Source organism: Schistocerca serialis, chromosome 3 (genome assembly GCF_023864345.2).
Source record: "Schistocerca serialis cubense isolate TAMUIC-IGC-003099 chromosome 3, iqSchSeri2.2, whole genome shotgun sequence".
NCBI lineage: Eukaryota > Metazoa > Arthropoda > Insecta > Orthoptera > Acrididae > Schistocerca > Schistocerca serialis.
Genome location: NC_064640.1, coordinates 608,064,245 through 608,079,318, shown reverse-complemented (window position 1 = coordinate 608,079,318; position 15,074 = coordinate 608,064,245).

The window sequence follows — 15,074 nt, the reverse complement described above, 5'->3', positions numbered from 1 at the left end:
CTCCGGTCACTATGCAATGACACTACGGCACTACTGGTTCCTGGCCGTGTATGTGGACTGTCGCCGAAGGAGGAATGTCGCGGCAGGCGACGCTGTCGTCGCGTTCCACACGTCTTGCTTGAAAACAATGGGAACCAGTGCTGCGGCCGGTCAATGCAGTCTGTGGTCGTGCTGCGAATCGCAACTTCAGTCAGACAATCGTCAGGGTCCGCGCTTCTGTCAAATAGCGCAGCAGTTGTAGAAGTTTATGTGGTCCCTTCTGGCAACGGCGGACAAACGCCGACATCCCCAGTGGAAGTGTGAGATTAGCTGCAACCTATTCAGTTGCAACCGCCACCTGGAGCTCTCTTTGTGACCGCCCACGGCGCTCAGGTCTGGTCAGACGCTTTACAATACCGCCGTAGTAGATGCTCATCGGCCACGTAGCCAGCGTGAAAGCATTACTCGACTCGCCACATTTGCTTCCTTAGTGCTTTCCAACTTCATATGGCCATACGTGACACACAAAAAACAACCACAATAATACAGACATGAATATACAAAGATAGTCTTCCGCATCACTAGCTTTCCCCAGATTATTTAAAAAAAAATTAAGTTACCTGTATTAATGTACAATGGTTTTTATCAAACGAATGCATTTAGTATGAGTCCCTCATTGCAGACAGACGTGAAAATTAAAAGTGGCTCACATCACCCCACTAAAATACTATTCATAGCCCACACGATCCATCAACTGCATTTCCATCGATTATCTCACAACCATCTGATACACTCCAGCACGTGAGATTCATTTTTATGTGTGTGTGTGAATTCCTAAGGGACCAAACGGCTGAGATCATCGTTCCCTAGACTTACACACTACTTAAACTAAAGTATGCTAAGAACAACACACACATCCATACCCGAGGGAGGACTCGAACCTCCGGCAGGAGCATTCATTTTTATTCTGACTGAATATCACACCATTTCCCCAACCACATATGAAATCTCTAAAACACGCAGTCACATCCCATTAAATACCCTGTGGCATGTCTGACCACTATTATTGCTACACAGAACTCCTGCGTGGGTAAACAAAAACATCCAATACGTATCCATAAAATCTTGGTTTACAAGCCACGTCACTTCAAATAAAATAAAAACTTTACAAACTTTCGCACTCTTTCCGAGTCGAGTACTCAAGGCATACGAAACAAAGGGAACTTGAGAGGTCAGCCATGGCTGAAAATTGCCTAGAGAACGGACTTAAATACAGTCTGATAAGTTGGGGGTTTTTGCTCAAACATCATCATACAGGGATTCCGTTATAAAAGAGATGGCCGAAATTAAAATAAACAGCAACAATTTTAACTACGCACTTAGTAGAGCATGGGAACAGGATATGGGCGTCTAGAGGAAGGTGGTTGTTTGACGCTTGCAGGGGGAGGGAGCGGCAGTTTCAAAGCCGGTGGCGGCCCCTCACGCCACCTCACCTCTCGATTCCGCGACAGGAAGGAGCTGGTATGTGTTGCCCGACTTGCCTTTCGCGCTTGCAGCACTGCCGCCCATCCTGGAGGTTCCAAATGCCGATGTAGGCTGTGTAGAAGCGGAACACCGTACCAGCCCTAGCGGTCAGTGATTATAATTCCTAGTGACGATGACGGCGACAGCTATCGAATACTCGAATGTTTTATTCAAAGTGTCCAGATTTTATTGAAGCATGCCACCGTGAAAGACTGAAGACACATCTAACATTGCTGGTCTTATGTCATTAATTTTTTCGTATGTTTGCCATTCCGATCTCTTCTGTTTCCTGTAACTTAGGAATTCGTCTTATTGTTATTAATTTCTCTTATGTTTGCCGTTGCAATATATTCTGTTTCCTGTATCTTAGAAATCTCATTAACACATACACAAGACCTAAGAATCAAAGAAATTGTTCAGTAGATACCTAACTTATATACGAACAATTCACACATAAGAAAAGTATATACAGGGTGTTTCACTATATGTGTTTGCCTCTGTAAGTTACGAATTAATAGGCGACGGAAATATTTATTGCAGTGGGTCACCATAAGAAACGTTGCACTGTCTGAACCTAGTTTATTGAGTTATTATCCAAAGAGTTACAATAAAGAGATACAATTTTTAAATGGAACAATAGTTGTTTCTATCATGCACTCGAATCAGTAACACCAGCTGTGTATACATCAATTTAAATTACATCCCTATCGCTTTTAGTTTGGGAGCTACAACGCTTCAGAGTTTCAGGGGAAGATACCACACGCAGTACATAATACATGGCTGTGTGATGGGTGATGGATATTCTGGCGGTGGGAAGTTGATTTAAATGAGATGTTCAAATGTTTGTCCATGTTCCTGAATGCACAATGCAATGCGCCTTCTAAAGGGGCTGCGGACGAGATGTAACATCACCGGTGTCACGGAGCAACATGCGTCCTCGATGCGCCGTTTTAGATCATCTGGGGATGTGGACTCAGTGACATAAACACGATCCTTTAGATATCCCCACAGCTCATCGGGGAAGCTTCTCGTTCCGTGACACCGGCGACGTTACAACTCGGCCGCACCTCATTTAGAAGGCGCATTGCGTTATACGTAACGTGTGTGGTATCTGCTCCTGAAACTTTGAAGGGTTGTAGCTTCCAAACTAAAAGTAATAGGAATGTAATTTAAATTGATGTATACACAGCTGGTGTTACTGATTCCAGTGCATGATAGAAACAACTATTGTTCCATTTTAAAAATTTTATCTTTTTGCTGTAGCTCATTGGATAATAACACAATAAACTATGTTCATAGCTCCGCAGACAGTGTAACGTTTCTTATGGTGACCAACAACAATAAATATATCTGTCACCTATTAATTCGTAACTTACAGAGGCAAACACATTTAGTGAAACGCCCTGTATGTATCATATCTCACTAACTAACTTAAGTTTAACTTACCTTTTACTTACATGTTTACAACCAATGTACAAGGATAATCCTCCCTCTCGCTTACTCTTTCTTTACTATTTTGTTCCATCTACGGAGAGTTACAATTTTAGAAAACACTTTCACACCCACACACACATGGCTCTGAGCACTATGCGACTTAACTTCTGAGGTCATCAGTCGCCTAGAACTTAGAACTAATTAAACCTAACTAACCTAAGGACATCACACACATCCATGCCCAAGGCAGGATTCGAACCTGCGACCGTAGCGGTCGCTCGGTTCCAGACTGTAGCGCCTAGAACCGCACGGAAACTTCTGCCGGCCCCACACACACACCTGCATACTCTGACATATTTCATGCCTAAAGTTATATTTTAATTATGCCGCTGAAAAAGGTTCAACACATATTACTATGGTCATCTGTCCCTCTTGCTAGTAGATGATCGCATATCATCCCCGGCACTACAGAGAACGCCCAAACAATGTACTGACGTCAATGAAAACGTGTTATCACAAGGCTTTCAATCGTATTTACTCACCATACTTTCCAATCCACATATTGTTTGCTTACCAAAGAATCCTTAAGTGGCGGGATGGTAGCTGCAAAAAATGGTTCAAATGGCTCTGAGCACTATAGGACTCAACATCTGAGGTCGTAAGTCCCCTAGAACTTAGAACTACTTAAACCTAACTAACCTAAGGACATCACACACATCCATGCCCGAGGCAGGGTTCGAACCTTCGACCGTAGCAGTCCCGCGGTTCCGGACTGCAGCGCCAGAAGATGGTAGCTGCACACCCATATCTGCAGTCCAGTGGTCTTGCACATTTTAGTCTCCATAATCGTCAACGAACTAAGCTGATGGTGGTACACTTCACATCTTATGTAGGATTCAGGGTCTACGAGAACTAGTGGGTTTCTTCGTCTTTCTCAAGCTACTGTTTACTTCCTCGTTCCTCAATAAGTTGTAGTGTTCCCTGTACCAGCAAATCATATATCAAGTTCACAACAATGGCCATAGTTATCTTATTTCAGGCAGACAAAACCAATCATACATCATAAATTCCGCTTATGTAGGCACAGTCATCTCATTTCAGGCACTGCAGTCATCAATTCGAACTCAGAATAACATCCAAGCAAGTATAGATCACGTATAGCCCTTCTTGATTACTGCCCAACTATATGCAGTAACCAAGATTCCAAAAATCATCTCAAAACAATCTCTGCATGAAGTAAAATCAATCAATAGGACATAAACATAGCAAACAAAACTCTCAGAGTCGTCCTCATCAAGAAGAAATCAACCACCATCAAAATCACAATGTTATCCTCAAAAAGATGGAATAAAAAAACCACTCAAAATCCACTTCTATAGCCACCACATAAATAAACATTTAATACCGTCAAATTCTTATAAAGAAACTCTCATTCCGTAGAATTTCACTGGAAAAGTAAATCATCTCATGATCTCCAAAACCAATCCTTCCCTAAAATAGCGTTACAGAAATTCACGCAACATGAACCTGGAAACCAATTTATACATCAAATTTCTCAGTCACATGAACACATTCATCAGGAAACTCAAACTTATGAAACATTCTGACCTCTCACATGGCCACACACTTCCTTACAGGACGACTAAATTCACACCTTTTTCACATCAGGCATATCGATAGTAAAATGTTCGTTCTCGCTGACATAGAACAGAATAAGAACAGGAAACAGCACAGAAATGAAGATGAAATGAACTATGTTTCAACTATGGCCCTATGTTTGTCACGCCCATGTTATATAAGGCACATATATCCCCCTGAGTCTTTATACCAGTAACCAATTCTTATTTCCTGCTGGCTAAGTCTTCTCATCAAATAAATTACCCAGAAGTTTGTTGTTATCCCCGCACTCTAATGCATTCCAATCGTAAGTAGGCCTATACGGTGCTAGTATTAGCATATCTATGAAACCTCTCAAGTCTCGGCCCAGTGATGCAGGCACTTTTTAGTGGATTAAATTGCACGTCTGGACGTCATGCTCCCCATATTCTGAATCGTCACTATACACGTATTCCCATTCTTCGTCGTGGTCATCGTCTTTCCCCCTCTTCATTTTCCATTGATCATCTTATGGGTGCTTCGTTGCTTCCTCCAGCGAGAGTATTGTTCCTGGTCCGCCGCTCTAATTTTACCCCGTGGCGTAACCACAGTTCTGTTATCAGTCTCTATCTCTTGTCTGTACTGGTGCTGGTTTCCATAATCCGGCTGGCTTCATCCACATCTGTTCCAGTTTTGACTATGTGGTCCCTCCACGCGATGATTAGTCCCACCTTCGTAATGCTCGTAATTGTGTAGATTCCATTCATTCTGATGATAGAGTTGGTGTCGCCTATCAAATCCATCCCATTCTCGCTTTCATCCTCGCCGTGTATGGGTACGTGTGCTTTTCGTCTGCTATCCCGTTCTCGTTTCCCGAATCATGTGGATCTACCCCGCGACACTAATCATTCTTTTATTCCGTGGCTGTGGCGTAATTTTCTGTCTACCACCGTCATACGCTCGTAAAGTTCACGCTTCATCCCATGAAGCCGTCGATTAATTTCGTATGCCCTTCTTTAAACTTCACTGCTTGTATCTGTAATCACTAATGCTTTCGCACTCTTGGCTAACCTACCTATCTCGCCTTCCAAACTGAAACAGTTCTACTCGGTGCTCAGTCTTAAGGATTCCAGCTTATCCTCTGATCCCGAAAGGGATATAGTGTAGATCGTTATCACGTCCTGTTCTTTTACCTGTTGCACCCGTACTGCTTGCTGTATTTTTTGCTCATACTCCTTATACTCTTCTATGAATTTGGCCTGTTTCGCTTGTCTCGTATCAATGCTTTGCTCTGCCCTTATAAATTTTGCTTCTTCTGTCAGAAATTCGTGCTTTACGTAAAAGCTATGGTCTGGAAGTGCTCGTCTAAGCTACGAGGGTGAGTCAAATGAAAACCTTAAATTTGTAATAACAAATCGAGGTTTCGCGCCGTTATCCTGTAAGTTGTTAAGCGTGCTACAAACAGTTTGCAGAATGGCCTGTAGGTGGCAGCATAGTGCAGATGCACACATACCGTCGCAGTATCAGTATAAAGATGGCCGTCCCACTTGCGACTTGCACCAGGGAAGAACAGCGTTATGATATTCGGTTTTTGCGTAGTGAAGGTGTGAACCCTATTGAAATTCACCGACGAATGAAAGTTCAGTACGATGATGCATGTTTCTCACAGCAGCAAGTCTACAAATGGAGTAGGAAGTTCGACATGGTGTGACTTCAGTGGAAGATGCTCCTCGTCCAGGTGAGACACAACGAGTTGAGACTCCACAGAACATTGCAGCAGTTGAAGCCATAGTGCAGGAAAACCGCTGAGTGACACTGAATGACATTGCAGCATGTTTACAGATTAGTCATGGGTCAGCACACCACATTGTGCATGATGTACTCCAGTTTCACAAAGTGTCTGCAAGATGGGTGCCACGGCAGCTGACTCCTGAAATGAGATAATGACGTGTTGATGCTTGTGAAGAACTTCTTCGGCGCATTGAACAAGAAGGTGATGGCTTCCTTGCAAAAATCGTTACTGGGGACGAAACCTGGGTTCACTTCCACCAACCGGAAACGAAGAGATCGAGCAAAGAATGGCGCAATTCCTCATCACCAAAACCATAGAAGTTTCTAACAGAACCATCAGCAGGGATTGTTATGCTGACTCTCTTTTGGGACGAAAGAGGCGTCATTTTGGAGCATTACATGCCTAGAGGGACCACTGTCACCAGTGCATCATACAAAGCTCTCCCAAAAAAATCATCTGCGGCCTGCAACCAAAGCAAAGCGACGTCAATTGCTGTCAGTAGGTGTCCTTTTGCAACATGACAATGCAAAGCCCCACACTGCCCATACAATAGTTGCAACAATCACAGACCCGCATTTTGAGTGTCTTCCTCATACACCATACTCACCAGACCTTGCCCCAAGTTATTTCAATATGTGTGGACCACTCAAAGACGCAATGGGAGGAAAGAAATTCCGTTCTGATGAAGAGGTGCGCCACGCGGTGCGTGAGTGGTTGCACGGACTACCAAAAGATTTTTCTAAAGGAATGTACGCACTTTGTAAGCGCTGGAGGACTTGCATTGAGCGTGGGGGAGATTATGTTGAAAAGTGATACAGCTTTGTACCACTTCTGCACAATAAATCATATCTTAAAAAATATTTAAGGTTTTGATTTGACTCACCCTCGTATTACGGATATTCTCGATTTTATTAGTAAGTTACTCTCCAGGTTCGCGGCGTTCCCTCGTGTATCTTTCTTGCACTTTATCAAACTTATTTAGCTTTTCGTTCTGACATTTTCTTTGTTTATCATCCTGTTACACGATAACGCCTGCGTCCACACTGACAATTGGGCGAAGGCTATGCTTCAGTAACATAGCTGGGAAACACCGCAATATCAGAAGAATGACGTGCATGGACGTTAGTTTCAGTTGGACGAGGAAGTGCAAGAATGAGAGAGGTTGATGACCCGTCAGCAGCTGACAGCGTTCTACGAAACAGGAATTGACCTTCTCGTCTCCCAGTGGGATAAATGTCCTAACGCATGTGGTGATTACTTTTGCTTGGAACCATTCCATGGTTCTATCGTGGTGGGTGTTCGGTTTTCATTTGACTGCCCCTCGTAACACAATATTCACTGTAATAAGCACCCACTCCTGTACCGTAAAAGAAATGAAATAACTAAAATATGTCATGAATACTGCTTTAACTATCATCCAAGGTTATCGTGACGTTCCTCAAGTTCACACGGTGCCAGTCTCAGTTAAATTCAGTCACCGAAGTGAGAACACTTACCAGCATTCACAGCACCAGTGTCGGAACCCCACTACCTCGAAAACATCGGCATCTCTTAGCAGTCTGCAACTCGCCAAAGATGGAGCGTCAATTATTCTTCGTTAGTATCTAATCGTGAATACCTTTCGCTGCAGCTCGGATCTCGAATATTTTCATCACCAAACTCGGATCCAGACTGCTTTCCGAACTTTTCGTCCCCCTAATTCTTGCGTCCCACTGAAAAACAAAACCCGTATCAGCCAACGAGGACTCGTAATTATTTGTTAACCTATCACAGAAAGGGAAATTGTTGCCAAAAATCCAATCCTCGCTTCTGATGAGTGCCAGAGAATTCCGCAGAAAAATACTGGCTGGCAGTCGCAAATCTAGTATTTTCATAAGGCTGCGAGACAAGAGGAAATGCTCGTACTTTCCCCTTCCACTCGGAATATTTTCGAAATATTGTAACTAGATAAGCGCACACATTACCGCTGTTCACAAGCAACCGCCGCTGGCACCGCCGATGCGGCGTGGACGGTAGCCCCCCGCCAATCGGACGGCTGCCTTCTCCAGCGCATTCCAGTGACATTTGAGCGTGTCGGACCACTGGCTTGCCTGAAAAGAGTTCGCAATGAGACCTTTAGACAGAGCGTAGCCCGGATATTTTAAGTGAGGGGAGTTTCTATTGTCTGCGGAATTTGCAGGCCGTCCTGCTTGCATTTACCTCTGCTCCGCTTAGACTTACATTGAAATAACTGGTGTAAATTGATTATAAACGACTTAAACCAGATCAGGAGGATTTCTCACTCAGTGTGCAAATAGTAGTACATTCCTTCGTTTATTAATCTATCTCTTTGTTATCCGTTGTATGACTGTATTTCCATATTAGCTGACTTGGGAAAGGAGTGTGAGCCTATATCGTTATTTGTTAATAATAAAAACCTAAAGAATACAACGACAAACTTCTTTCCGAGAGGCTGATAATACTTACAAAAAGACAGCAAGTGCCCAAAGCAAATGACCACTCAAGAAAGGCAGAAAGATATGTGAGGGAATTGAGAGATGTATCGCAATTCAAACTGTTATGCGAGTCTCTTGAGACAGTTCATGAGTTTCTGCATTCAAAGTAGGTAGATATTTACGAGTTTCGAATACACTCTCCTAGTTTTAATACTTGAGCATCGTGATGTAGGAGGCGATCACTTATTTTAGTTAACATCCAAATCTGAATTGAATTATAAAACATTAAGTTGTTGTCTACGAGGTTTTATTCTTTGAGTATTGTATGGATGGAAAGTTTAGTATCTGTATCAGACGGTGCGATAGAAGTTGATCCAATAATGAGTCTTTCATGGAGAACTGTTTAACGTCCATAAAAATTTAACTCATTTTCTATTAACAATTGCCGACCCTGAGAAAGGATTTCCGATTTTGTGATATATAAAAGTCTAGAACACCACGATTAAAGATCTCTCCTTGAAAATTCAGACATTCTGGTAGAGTTCTCAAATATGTATTCAACGAAATGTATGACTAGACATATACTCTGAATATGTCGTTACATCTGGCATAAGTGATTACATTTTCATCTCGACATAAATGTTTGAGTAAAATCATAAGTTATAAGACGAATGCTTCATAACAAGGTAGCTTTGTGATTTGACGTATGCAAGGCTCTTAGGATATAAGGTGCTCGCACGTTTGGAGAGTAGTTAAAGGGGTGGTGCCGAGGGGCAGATCTGTCATGACTGAAAGTAAGGAAGGAAGGTTAGGATTTGGCGTCTCGCCTACATCGAGGTCACTAGAGATTGAGCGTAAGTTCAGATTGCTACAAATAAGGGGAAGGAAATCGGCCGATTTCTTTTGGAAGATACCATCCCAGTCTTTGCCTGGAGCGATTTAGGGGGATAACGGAAAACCTAAATCGGGATGGTCAGACGCGGATTTGAACCGTCTTCCTTCTGAATGCGAATCAAATGTGCTAATCACTACGGCACGACGCTCGGTTGCCATGGCTGGAGGCAATGCTGCTCGAGTATGGGATTAGCGTAGCCCAAGCACAGCGGTGGTCTGTTCCATCGAGGCGTGGATGAGAGGCGAAGAATTCACGATTCATATCTACACACTTGGTCGCACATACGTGTACAATATATGAGGAGGCAGATTTTGATGCACACAAAGACGTAGAAACTCCTCCCTCGAAGCCATGTGGTCAGTGAGTCTGACTGATGAGCGGGAAACCAAGGGTCAGTTCTCGGTGAAGCCAAGAAGGATCTGGTGATAAGTAGCGGCCAGGGTCAGGGAAATCGCCAACGACCGAAAGAATGTTGAGCTGACCCCCCATGCATATATATGTAATATGTAATAATTTTTCGTTGTGTGTATATAAATGTGTGTATTGTTGTTATATTATTAGGTCACAGTATCAATTCAATATGTAACAAATGTACTTGAAACGTAATATGTCATTGTATATAATTTTGAATATTATTGACTAGTAGCCACAGTAGTAATTCAATAAGTATATGGTGTTAAAGAATTTATATTAATCATTTTAAGGGAACCATATTTAACTTTTGCAGGTGTAAAGTAAAGCATTGAAAATAAAGTAGAAATATGCTTATTTAAATGGAACTTTGTTTAACAACAGTAAATGTTTATGAAAGTTAAAAGGAAGTACCCTGTAGAATAGTTGAGAAATAGGCTAGTTACATAGTGGGGGAGAAAGGTTTCTTCATGTTTGTTTCACTTACACAATCATCCTAATTGTAATTACATCTTTAACTGAAAGAGAGTCAAGATAATAGAATTCAGCATTTTCTATTTCATCTCTGGTTCACTTCCATTACATAAATGTAAAGATATTCAAGAAGTTATGTTTGTACAATGATTTTTTAAGAATTTTATCTTATTAATTATAAAGTCTTTAAAGAAGTAAATTTTGAAGAACGACTGTAAAGCAGTTTAAATTTATAATTGTAAAGCCAGGCAAAGAGTTCATTTTTAGAACCAATGAGATTAAGTGTAGACATTTAGAATCGATCTGGACAATTTGTGAGTAGATGGTTGATACCAGATTAAATCGGTATGCAATTTTGAGCTGTACTTAATCAACGTTCAACCACTGATCACCCCAGCACAAAACTGAAGCGGAAGGGTGTGGATACATAAGGCGTCCGGATTTTGAACACCTTACATGTTGGGTGCCTCAGTTTTACATCTCGTTTGCAGTGTTGCAAGACACTGGTTTTGCAACATGGCGCAGGTTTTTGTGTGTATATTTCACTTGTTTGAGATTTAGTAGACGAGAGTGACAACAATAACTCCCTTACGTCAATTTGTATGTTTAAATTAGGTAGAAATAGGGTGGAAGCATCACTGGAGGGGAATCCAGTTTTAGTTAGCCATGCTGTGACACAATGTCCTGCAAAGCTGTAACTTAGTCAAGATCAAGCGCAGGTGACGGGCACGACAGAGAACTGGGGGAAGAACATTATATCATGTGAGCGGCACGTGTTGCAGCTTGGAAAATGGTGTACAGAAGGTTTCAGCAGAGTGCCCTTTACTGCCAGTGTACCTCTGACCCGTCTTCCCAGAACGGAACGTCTAGAGTGGAGCTAGCAACATGCCACCCGGACGGTGGGCCAATGTTCTTTTCACAGATGAATCCCTATTTGGTCCAGATTGTGATTCTCGTCGGATTTGCATCTGGAGAGGACGTCGAACACGATTTAGGGACCCAACCATTGTCGGAAGAGACTGATATCGAGGATGATCCCTAGTGGTGTGGGCAGGGATTATCTTGAGCACACGAACACCTCCTCATGAAATTATACGGTTAAATCGGCAAGTTTTAACTGCTGTCAGTATCGTGACGAGATCTTGGGACTTTATGTGCAATCCTGTGGGCCCAGACTTCGTATTGCTGGACGATAATACTCGACTTCATAGTGCACGTGTAGTTGAAGTTTTCTTGGAAACGGAGGATATTGCACGGAGGACGTGGCCTGCTCACTACCGAACAGCACGTCTGGGATGCACTAGGGACACAGGTTGCATCACACCAGCATCCACCAACCACTCTCCAAGACTTGCGAGCAGCTCTGCAACAAGAATTGGCGTTATTGCGTCAACATGAGATTGATGACATCATTCACAGCATGCCCCTCCGTTTGTCAGGCCTGTATTGCTGCCAGAGGTGGTTACACCCCATACTGAGAGCATTAACCAGCTGTCGGATGTGTGTGTAAATCCGTTATGCTGGAAAACACCAAAAATTTTGGCCTACCGTGGCAGTTGTCTACATTTTGTATTCATTATATTATTTGTACTTTACTATCATCTGCTTATACCGTTTTGTGGCAATATAAACGCAGCCTTGCAAAATTTCGGTTTATTGCTTTAATTTTGGACACAAGTGTAGCTTGTTTTTCCGCTTATGGAACGATAAACATTCACTGGTTCTGCGTATCGGCGATCCGACAGTTAGTTTGTTGGTTTGTGGAGGTACGTGGCGTTAGTTGTCTACGCAACGATAATATAATTCGGTTAAATAACGGGCCTATTATTTTCTTGCGCGGTGACAGAGTCCGATAGTAAGTCCAGATGGGTTCCACAGGATTTACATCAGGCGAATCTGATCGTCCTGACATCAAAGCGAGTTCACTATAATGCTCCCAATACCACTGTAACACAGTTCTGGCTCAGAGACACGGGCAATTATACTGCTGGAAAGTGACATCGCCGTAGGGGAAGTCATCAAGCATGAAGTCATGCAGGTGGTTCACAGTTGGCAGAGTGACTTCGATTGCTACCACAGCTCCCATGAAAGTGCAGGAAAATGTCTCCCACTGGATAGTACTGCCCCCAACAGTCTGTGTGGGTGGTGCGCTGCACGTTTCGAGCTGCCGTTCACCTCGATGACGGCCTTTGTGGAGACGACCATCGACCTAGTGTAGCAAAAAAGTGATTCACCCGAAGAGCCGACATGTTTCGATTAATCGACGGTCGCATCCCGATGGTTCTTTGCAGACTGCAGTCGTAACTGACGATGTCGTTGGGTCAACATGTGAACGCGTAGGGGTAGTCTGCTGTGGAGCTCCACGTCGAACAATGTACAACGAATGGTATGCTCCGAAACACTTATGTGTGCACCAGCATTGTGCTATTTCGGCAGAGATGCCCCAGATCACGATCTATCCTACTTTAGAGAGCAGCCCATGTTCTGTGAAGAGTCGTGGACGTCCAGTCACTTAGCGCCCAGTGGTAGTTTCACAGTCTTACCTCTTTCCATAAATGCTCACAACAGTGCACGTAAATATTCGTCCAGCTTCACCGTTTTCGAGATACTCGTTCACATGACCTCCGTAATAATAATATGCCCTTTGCCAAAGTTGCTTAATGGATTTCCCCATTTGCAGGCCATATCTTCGCTAGAGTGATACCCCGTCCGTGTCTGCTCCGCTTACATACCTTTATTACCATGTCACATGCCCTGAAAGCCACCAGGTGGCATCCAACGTCGCGGTGTGCAGTGGTCATAATGTTTTGCCTTATCAGTGTATGTCTCACCTCATACATTAGTTTTTCCTCTACATCACCTGTTGAAATACCGATTAGAGCATCCAAATATTTTTTCAGAATTAGATGAATATTCTCAATGTATTCTAGTAGAGGCCAAGTGTTCCTTTGTGCTTCATATTCTCCTTCCTGTCCATGCTAGGGAAATGTATACTGTCTGATTAAAAGTTCATGGACACCTGTATGTAATGCCGAAGCGACCGCAAGATGTCATACGATCTGCTAGTATAAAAGGAGACGGAGGCATTTGTGGTGCTAATAATACATGAAGTGACTGGCGGACACACCAGACGCGTCTGGCGAACGCGTGGCCCTCTTGCTACTGTCTTCGGGTTCTCCCTACGGAGTTTTCGTAGCATTTTGGTAGAATTGTCGTGTTCCGTGATAGTTCTGGGGCAAAGCTGACGTGTTTTCACCTGGCAGATTCGCATTTTGCGTATGTAGTATTAACGCTTGCTAGTATTCTGGCGCGAGTGGAGGCTTTGAGCAGGAGCCTTGAAGTTAATGTGGTCGATTAAGAGTCGCTTTTGCCGCGCCGTTATCTTTTCTTGCCGCCAGAGACCATCCTCCCCGTTTCATACAAGGTGTAGGGTATTTGAAGGCCAGGACCCGTTGCGCTGCACGGGTACCAGCCTCTGCTGAGGCCTTAGGTACTGACTTCGATGTGGATGCCTGCCGTATAGAGGCGAGGACCAAGCATTAGCCAGCGACCCCCGGTGGCGCCACAAAACGTCTGACAGCATGGCTTCGTCATTCATCGAGGGAATTCGCAACCACAGTCCTTTGCAGTACTCTCAAGATTGCACTCAACTTGAGTAGGGCGACAAAGAAAACACACTATTCCGAAAAGGCGATGTTGGCATCGGTACAAGAGGAGGCAGACAATTCCGTGGATGAGGACAGGCAGGTGATCGATGGGAGCTTGAAGGATAGGGAGGAAGAGGAAAACGGCAGAGAGGTGAATGTGGAAGTCAGTGTGCCGACTGCAATCTCATTTTCCACGCTGAAAGGTGAGGAAGAAGACGGAGAAGGGGAGATGCAGATAGTGAGACAGAAATAGGATGGGGTACTATCGATAATAGACTACCTGACCCAGGGGATTGCCGTTATAGTCAAAGAATTAAAGGTCGACTTAAGGCGGACAACCATCCGAGAACAACAAAGTTTTAGAGACAGACAATAAAAGACTACCTCAAAGTCAAGAGGAATTTAAAAGTGGGAGATGGAGTTCCAGTCGTACACTGTGGAACCAAAGCAGACGTAACGACTGGCAGGAAGGGTTCGAGGTCACGAGGGTGCACTAATTCCCGAAACCAACTCCGCACGGGGAACAGAAACGAAAGAACCAAACCTTCTTGCTTTCTTCCTAAACAATAACGAGTCGAAGAGAGTTTCGGTGTCACCTACGTTCTTGACTTTCTGCCAGAAAAATATAGCAAATCTGAAAATCCTAGTCGCTGTAACGTGCGCTGGCACACATGCGACTTAGGTATGCAACAATAAAAGGAAGACACATCTTATTTGTGCAAACTGCGAAGGCAAACATTTAGCAAATCACAGAAGCTGTGAAGCATATGACTGGTATGTAACCAAAGGCAACAGAAGACAGCCTCCACTGCCACTGACGCATTTGTCCAGCAAATTCGCCGAAAGGCATAGTTTCAGACCCAGCTATGGCAATTCCCAGCGCTTCC